The sequence below is a fragment of the Lipotes vexillifer genome, unplaced genomic scaffold, assembly GCF_000442215.2.
Source record: "Lipotes vexillifer unplaced genomic scaffold, Lipotes_vexillifer_v1.1 scaffold536, whole genome shotgun sequence".
NCBI classification, from domain to species: domain Eukaryota; kingdom Metazoa; phylum Chordata; class Mammalia; order Artiodactyla; family Lipotidae; genus Lipotes; species Lipotes vexillifer.
In genome coordinates, this window is record NW_006775074.1 from 3,534,961 (window position 1) to 3,544,244 (window position 9,284).

The window sequence follows — 9,284 nt, forward strand, 5'->3', positions numbered from 1 at the left end:
TGTGGCCTCTCCAGCATGTTTTATGTGCCAGTGTGTGTATGTGTATGTGTATGTGTGTGTGTTTTGAATAACAACAGTAGAATATTCTTTACTAGAGGAACTCAAATATTTTGCTACAACTTTTAAAAACGAGAGCATTTTTTAAATTGTTTTTTCAGTACGCGGGCCTCTCACCATTGTGGCCTCTCCCGTTGTGGAGCACAGGCTCTGGACTCGCAGGCTCAGCGGCCATGGCTCACGGGCCCAGCCACTCCGCGGCATGTGGGATCTTCCTGGACCGGGGCACGAACCCGTGTCCCCTGCATCGGCAGGCGGACTCTCAAACACTGCACCACCAGGGAAGCCCACGAAAGCATTTTTTTTGTTTTGTTTTGCATAGAATACTTCCATCGAAATGGAATAGCTTCCATTTTTGTACTCAGATTTTTTTGTTTTTATTTTCTTTCTAATTCTAGAAATTTTCTTAGAATATGTCTTCATTACTGTCCTGCACTAAATATTCTGATTTCTTTCTCATGAAGTCTTTTTATAATGTACACATATAATTAAAATATACCATACATAGGGTAGCACAAACTATAAGTGCACTGCACGTTGGATTTTCAAAACATGAATTACTCAAAAGAAAAGAAAATATGCATCCATGAAAAGATGTGTACACAAATGTTCACAGGAGCTTTATTTGTAGTAGCCAACTCGGAACTATTTAGAAGTCCATCAACAGGTGACAGTATAAACAAATGGTGATATATTCATACAAGAGAATACTATTCATAAATAAAAATGATGAGTTATTCATGTGTGCAACAATATGGATGAATCTAAAAATAATTATACTGAGGATAGGAAGCCAGACATAAAAAAGACAGAATACCAAAAAATTATATTTATATAAAACTCTAGAAAATGCAAATTAACTTCTTTAGTGACAGAAACTGTATCAGTAGATCTGATCTGGGTAGAGATCTGAGTAGAAGGGAAGAACACGAGGGGGGAGTATGTTTTCTAAGTTGATTGTGGTGATGGTTTCATTGGTTTATACATGTGTCAAAATGTATCCAATTTTACAATTTAAATATTTGCATTTATCATATGACAGTTATACTTCAATAAAGTTATGTTGTTTTAAAATGTGTAAGATCTGTGTAATGCACATCCAGATGAAGAAACAGAATATTACCTGGACCAGAGAATCCTCCCTCATGCCACTTCTTAGCCACTATCTTCCCTTATGTCATCAAGAGTAACTATATCTGGATTTTTAACTCCATAGATCAGTTATATCTATTTTTGAGTTTTATATAAATGGAATTATACAATAAGTGCATTTTTGTCTGTTTTATTTTGCTCAACATTATGGTTGAAAGATTCATCTATGTGTTGCATTTGTTAATTCTCATGGATGTAATTTTTTTTTTTTTTTTTTTTTTTGGCAGTACGCAGGTCTCTCACTGATGTGGCCTCTCCCGTTGCAGAGCACAGGCTCCGGGTGCGCAGGCTCAGCGGCCATGGCTCACGGGCCTAGCCGCTCCGCAGCATGTGGGATCTTCCCGAACCGGGGCACGAACCCGTGTCCCCTGCATCAGCAGGGGGACTCAACCACTGTGCCACCAGGGAAGCCCTCATGGATGTATTTTATTTGATTACATTAATAAACAAAATTTTCATATCCATTATCCTGTTGGACATTTGAGTTGTTTCTATTTCTTGGCTTCTTTGAGTCTTGCTGCTATGAACATTACTATTTGTGCCCTTTGTATTTTTCTTTTTTACTGTATACATATCCAGAAGTGGCATTGGTAAGTGACAGTATGTGTATCCTATGGTATGTGTAAGTTTTGATTTTAAGAAACTGCTGTTTTCCAAAGTATTTGTATCATTTTTATTTCAGCCCATAGTGTTTGAGACTTTGAAGTCTACTCTATCTCCAACACTTGGTCCAGCCAGTCTTTTTAACTCTAGATATTCTGATAAGTTTGTAGTATTCTCTTCTTGTGTTTTAATTTTAATTTCCCTAATGATTAAAGATGTTGAGGGCCATTTGTATATCTTCTTTAGTAAAGTGTCTCTTCAAATCTTCTACCCAAATTTTATAGGGATGTTTATTTCCTTATTCATAAGTTTCAATGGTTCTATAAATATTCATGATATAGGAATTTTATCAAATATGAAGTTTGCAATATTTGTTTCTCTGTTTGTAGTTTGTCTTTTTATTCTCTTAATAGTATCTGCTGAAGAACAGAATTTCCTGATTTTTATGAAGTTTGATTTATAATTTTTTTCTTGTATGGATCAGGCTTTTAATGTCTTACTTAAGAAACATTTGCCTAACTCATAATCACAAAGTTTTTCTCTTGTGTTTTAATTCAGAAGATTTTTAGCTTTAAGATTTCCATATAGGTCTTTAATCCACTTTCATTTTGAGTTAATTTTGCATACCATACGAGGTATGAATTTAAGTTCCTTTTTTGTACATTGATATCCAATAATGCTGACACCATTTGTTTAAATGACTATTTTCCACTGAATTAGTTTTGCACCTTTGCAATTAAGTGTGTGTGTGTGTATGTGTGTGCACTTCTATTCCATTCCATTGATCTATTTTTTTATCTACATGCCAATACCACACTGATTGGAATTTGGTATCTCTTGATAAGTCTTGTAGTTGGGTTGTGAAATCTCCCAGCGTTATTTATCTTTTACAAAATTGTTTTGGTCCTTTCCATTTCCATATGAATTTTGGAATCAGCTTTTCAGTGTCTACAAAAAAATTCTGTCACAAATTTGACTGGGAAACCATTACCTTTATAGATTAATTTGGGAAGAATTAACACCTTAATATCTTAACAATAGTAAGTCTTTCAATCCATGAATTCTATAGCTCTCTCCACTTATTTATATATACTTCAATTTCTCTCAGCAATGTTTTGTAGCTTACAGTGTATTAGTATGCACACCTTGTGTCACATTTATCCCTAAATATTGGATATTGATGATGCTATTGTAAATGATATTTTTAAATGTCAGATTTTGATTGTTCTTGCCAGTAATAGAAATACAGTTTACTTTTACAGATTGATTTCATGTCTTGCAATCTTGATAAACTCACTTATTAAGTCTCCTGGCTTATTTATGGATTTCATAGCATTTTTTACATAGAAAACAAAAACTGCAGATAGAGATTGACTTCTTCCTTTACAATCAGTCTGTTTTTATTTCTTTTTTGTGCCTTATTGTCTTACTTGTAAACTAAGTTGAATAGAAAGTGAGAGCAGTCATACTTGCTTTGTTCCTCATGTGTAGGGGGAAGACATTCAATATTTCACCTGTAAGTATGTTATTACTTGTATGCTTTTCATAGATGCCCTTAATTAGATAGAGGAAATTCTAGTTATCTAGTCCTGTATAACAAATTACAACAGACTTCATGGCTTAAAACAATAAATATTTATAATCTCACAGTTTCTGTAGGTTAGGGATCTGGAAACAGCTTAACTGGGTGATTCCTGGTCAAGGTCTTGCATGAGGTTGCAGTCAAGCTATTTGCCTGGACTGCAGTGATCTTTCAATTTTATATTATTTTATATAGTTAAGTATTTTATATTATTTACTATATCTGTATAGTTATATATCATACATTATTTACATAGATACACACTGAAAAATTCAAATATATACATATATGAACATATATACATTATATGTAAATATTTAGATTCACACTATATATAATATGTAGTATTATATATATAAATATATATATCACATATAAATTTATATTCACTGAATTCATTGAGAGAGGACCAGAAATATTAAGTGGGTAAACATATAAGATTATGTTTTTCTTCTTATAATTTTCCAGGAAAGACAACATACAGTTTAAAACAGAAGGGAGTGGCACGATATATTTAAAGTGATGAAAGGGAAAAACTTACAACCAAGAATACTCCACCCAGCCAAGCCTCTCATTCAGGTTTGATGGAGAGCTCAAAAGCTTAACAGACAAGCAAAAGCTAAAAGAGCTCAGCACCACCAAACCAGCGTTACAACAAATGTTAAAGAAACTGATCCAGGCGAAAAAGAAAAGGCCACAACTAGAAACAAGAGAGTTAAGAAACGTGAAAGCTCACCGATAAAGGCAAACATACAATAAAGGTAGGAAATCATCCACACACAAAGCTAGTAGGGAGCTTAAAAGACAAAAGTAGTAAAATCATCTATATCCACAATAAGCAGTTAAAGGATACAGAAGACAATTAGAAGTAAAATCAAAAGCAGTAATCATGAGGGGAGGAGAGTAAAAGTGCAGGGTTTTTAAAATGCATATGACATTAAGAGACTGGCAACTTAAAACAATCATGTGTATATATAGACTGCTATATGAAAACCTCATGGTAACTGCAAACCAAAATTCTCCCTGTATATATTTGACTCAGTTAGTGATTACATTTTATATATGGGAATACGTTCCTCTCTTTATGTGGAAAAATTTGAGGTTGACATCAAGAGTGAAAGAAGAGGTATGTCAAAACCTTCTAAGTTCTTCAAAATTCTTGAAACTGTATAAATTCAGTGTGAGACTGTTAAATACTTGTTTTAATTTAGATCTTATCACAGTAACAAAGCAACCTAGTAAGGCGTATTTGTACTGTTTTCAGCTAGAAAATCAAGTAAATATCTTCCAAACTCTATTGCAATATTAAAATTAAATAATAGTTTTCTTTATTTGTTTAACTCACATCTACCAATTATTTTAACCTAAGGATTAGGAAAGTAACAGAATTTTATATAGCATGGTAAAATGTCCAAAACCCAAAATGTTTAAAAAGTAGTACATTTAAGTGTAACTAAAAACAATTAGCTTGGCAAATTATACTCTTAACTTTTGCTTAGGAACAAAACTTTTCTTTCTCATGGAAAGCATCATGGGGTTCTGTCTGGTGTCATGTATAGTAAAACTCAGATGAAGAAGACAATATAATGTAATAGAAAAACATACTGGTATAGGAGTAATAAAAACTAGATTACCAAAAGACACCACTTGCTTTGTGACAAGGTTTGCAAAATAGGTAGAGAAAAAGAGTGAAATGAGCCAGATGAAAATAAAACAATAATGCAAACCCAAGATGGGTAGAACTCACACTCAATCTCTATACAGGAGAACATATGTAGTATTTGGAGTTGTAATAAGCTGCAGGGATCTTCCTAAAGAGAGGACACTGATAGTTTTGCCTAGCTAGTGATTGCTATAAACATTTTTTTTTCCCCTAGAGATTTAAAAAGAAGGCAGAAATCCAGATTTTTATTTTAAAACGCCCAATTTGAAAATATTTGCAAGTTAATTTTTAAAAAATCCTATGGTGAATTTCCATTTCAGCTCTGACTAAGTAAATGGTACCAGACTAGGTCCCCTGCTATAAGAAACAATAAGACTCGCCAAAATACAGGAGACAAGTATTTTCAGGCATAGGACAACAGGCAGCATAAAACCTCAATTCCTTAGAAAAGGAAACTTGTAAGGTATGATCTCAAATCATGCTGACTCTCTGATTTTGTACAAAACTATTCCAACTATGGAACAGTGATCTGAAATCCAAGCAAAGCATGGTGATCCCATTGAGCTGAGGTGGCAGGGATCAGTTTCTGGTAGCTGAAATAGCTGGAATCTGTAGGGCAGAGGGGGTTGGGAATTTTCCCCAATTTCTTGGCAGACAGCTGGGCTACACATGCCTAGGTAGAGACTGTATTAGGTTTACCAGAGAGTGGATTATGCAGGGTTGAAAAAGAAACAGAAATATTCATGTCAAACAAAGTTAGAGATATTGTTTTCCTGGCTTAGCCAGGCTGAAAAGACTTTATCACACATGGCACCTAGCTGAGAAATCAGAAGGACCATGCCTTAGGAGTAAAGACTATTTCTTAAAGAAGGGCTTATTCTATACTTATCCTAACAGTGCCTCAAAATAAACCCTAAGAGATAAACAGGGAGGCAAATTTTGCTGGTTAAGTCACCCAAATTTAGAGAAACTTGAAAAACTCTTTGGTCTTTCAACAAATTCACCCTAACAGGCCGAGACCAAGCTTCAATTCAAGATAGAGAGCCAATAATTATACTACCTACTAGAACAAAAATATATACTCTTCAGGGGGAATTTACAGAACTCAAAGTCTTTAAAATGTCCTACCAACAATGTCCAGAACACAATAAAAGATTACTAGTCATGTAAATAAAAAGGAAAATAGAACTCATTGTAAAAAAAAGAAAAAAATCCATATATATTTATCCTGAGAGGACTCAAATCCACCAAAAGAGGTTGGATTAATTAAATATAGACTTTAAAGCAGCTGATAGAATGCTGTGCAAAGAGACAAACGGATATATGTTAGAAAAAAAAGAATAGAAATTTGATCTAAATAAGTGAACAGTTAGGAATCTCAAGTAGAGAGAACTATTAAAAAATTAAATGGATATTCTAGAACTAAAAATTATAGTGAGTTAAATTTCTAAAAAATAGACAAGATTAACAGCAGGTTAAAAATGGCAGGAAAAAATGGATCAGTAAATTTTACGGTAGATCAATAGAAATTACCTAACAATTGGAGTTTCAGGGACCTGTGAGGCTATATCAAATGTTATAACCTATGTATAATAGAAGTTTAAAAAAGAGAAGAAAGTGTTAAGTGGAGAGAATAAATTTTGAGCAATAATGTCCCCAATTTTTTCAAATTTAATAAAAAATTTTGACATACATATTCCAAGGCTCTGAACAAAACGTAATCCAGATACATAAAAAGAAAATCACACACTTGCACATCAAAGTTAAACTACTAAAGATCAAAATAAAAGGAAAATCCTTATCATATACATTACATGCACATTAAATACAGAAAACAATAATAAATAAATATGACTGACTTCTTATCAGAAATATTGGGAACCCAAAGGCAGAAGAACAGTTGTAGTTTTGAAAGAAATAATAATCTATTAACATAAAGATATACCTATCCAACGAATTCTTCACCAGCATTCCTAAACTACAAGAATGCTAAAATCTATTTTTCATGATAAAGAGAAATTTTATTAGAAGAAAACTTGGATATACACTAAGGAGAGAGGGGCACCAGAAATATTAATTAAGTGGGTAAACATAAAATATTATGCTTTTCTTCTAATAGTTTTCCTAGAAAGATAGCACATTGTTTAAAGCAAAAACAATAATATTGTAAAATGCTGCTTTAACATACGCAGAAGTTAAAATAAGAATAGAACAAAAGGAAATGATGGTTAGAGTTTACTCATGTAAGTTTATTATACTTGTGAAGTGGGAAGTTGGAATTGAGAACTATAAAATATCAGGTATGAATTGAGAGGTAGGAAGTAGAAAGAAAGTACAAAGAGTAAAGGATGAGACAGGAAGTGAGAAAAGTGAAGTGGTAAAGTACTGATTTCAAATAAATGTTAATTAGGTTTAGGATGAACACTCTAGACCCTACAGGAACTGCTAAAAATAACTTTTAAACAACAAAATAGAAAAAAACTAATAATCTGGTAGATTTAAATCCAACCATATCAATCATTACAATAACTATAAAACATTCCTAATTTAAGGGCACATATTGTCAGATAAAAATAAAGGTCACTATATATGCTATAATAGGAAGCACTTTAAATTTAAAGATACACATCATAAGTGATGATTTCTAATCTATACTAATATAATAATCCACAGATTTAAATTAGTAGTAATAGAGTTTAGGTTTTCAAAGAAGACAATTTAAACAACTATTCTTAGAAAAGGAAAAAAATAGGGAAATAACTGTAAGCTGAGATTGAGTAAATCAAAATATATTCTAAATGGAAAGATTTTATTATTCCAGAAAGTCATAAATGAAAACTGTATAAAGCAAGGACTTTTGTTATGCAGTTGAGATAGTACCTTCCAGTGCCTGGCAGTGTGGACTCCGGAGTCATGGTTTTTAGGGTTGAATCCTACCTCTACCAGTTACTAGTTATGTGGCCTTGGTTAAGTTAGAAAACTTCTCTGTGCTAGGAAGACATACGCTCTCCGTTCTTCAATGTTCTCACTTGTAAAATGAAGTTAATACATGATAAATGCTTAGAATAATATTTGGGACATAGCAAGTGTTCAAAAATATTAGCTAGGTATCTTTTGGTTACTTAAACTTTGAGACTAATTAATGTAAGATCTGTCTTGGAGAGTTGTTGAGGGAGTAAGATTTATTTTTAAAATATTGTTTTAACAATAGAAAGAAGGGATTCCTGGTGGATTTCCTTTAATTCTATATACTTTCAGGAGGGAAAATGAAAAAACAAACAAACAAACAAACTAGAAAATGCTAAATCCTTGTGTGAAATTAAAGCCCTATACTCTGAATGAATAAGGTACTTCCAACTTTAATTTTTATACTGCTCTGTTAAAAAATGTTCAGGTGACTTAAAAATAAAAACATATTTAAAATAAAATGAATAAGAAAAGTGCAAAAGGAAAATACATGCAGAAAGAGATGGCTATCAACTTGTACCAGGTAGGAAACGATTGTGGCTCTGAACTTTATGGGGGTTGCTGTGAATAGGCAAATAGGCTTATGTATAAGGTTCCCAGTGTTCATAAACTAAAAATAAAATATTGGCTTAGGAAATGCACAATTAATCCTATTTCTAAGCTTAAGGAGAAATTTCTCTCCTTTGTCCTCATAAGGACACTGTACAAAATAATAAACAATATACTAATACCTTACAGTAAACATGATGACATGTTTGCTATAAGGATATTTCTTATTGTCTCCATCAAACAGGCAAATGGCATTGTGCTTAAATATAATTTCATCGGAACAATCTCAAGAGAACAATTATAACGTAGTACAGATGCATGGTTTTGATCATGTGGCATAGTTTAGGACAGCTCATCTGAGAAGCTAAAGGAATAGATGGAATAAGCATTGCGTCAGTCAGAGTCTGATTAGGGAAGAACTGCTATGAGTAATATAGACTAAGAGGTTTTCTATAGGGGTTAGACTTCATAAGTTTGCGGGCGTTGGTGGTGCCGTCTATGCAAGCTGTTGACCCTACATCTAGTATTAATCTTGAAGTCAGGCTATGAAGATTGTTGCTTCTTAAGCCTGAAGTCAGTGTAGATCAGCTGACTGGCAGTCAGGAAGTAAAGCATCTGAGAGCAAGGACAAATTGAAACCTGAAAAAATAGACTGTACTCTGCCTGTCCCTCATGATCTCCAATCTCAATGTTGTGGTCGACTTGTAGGGA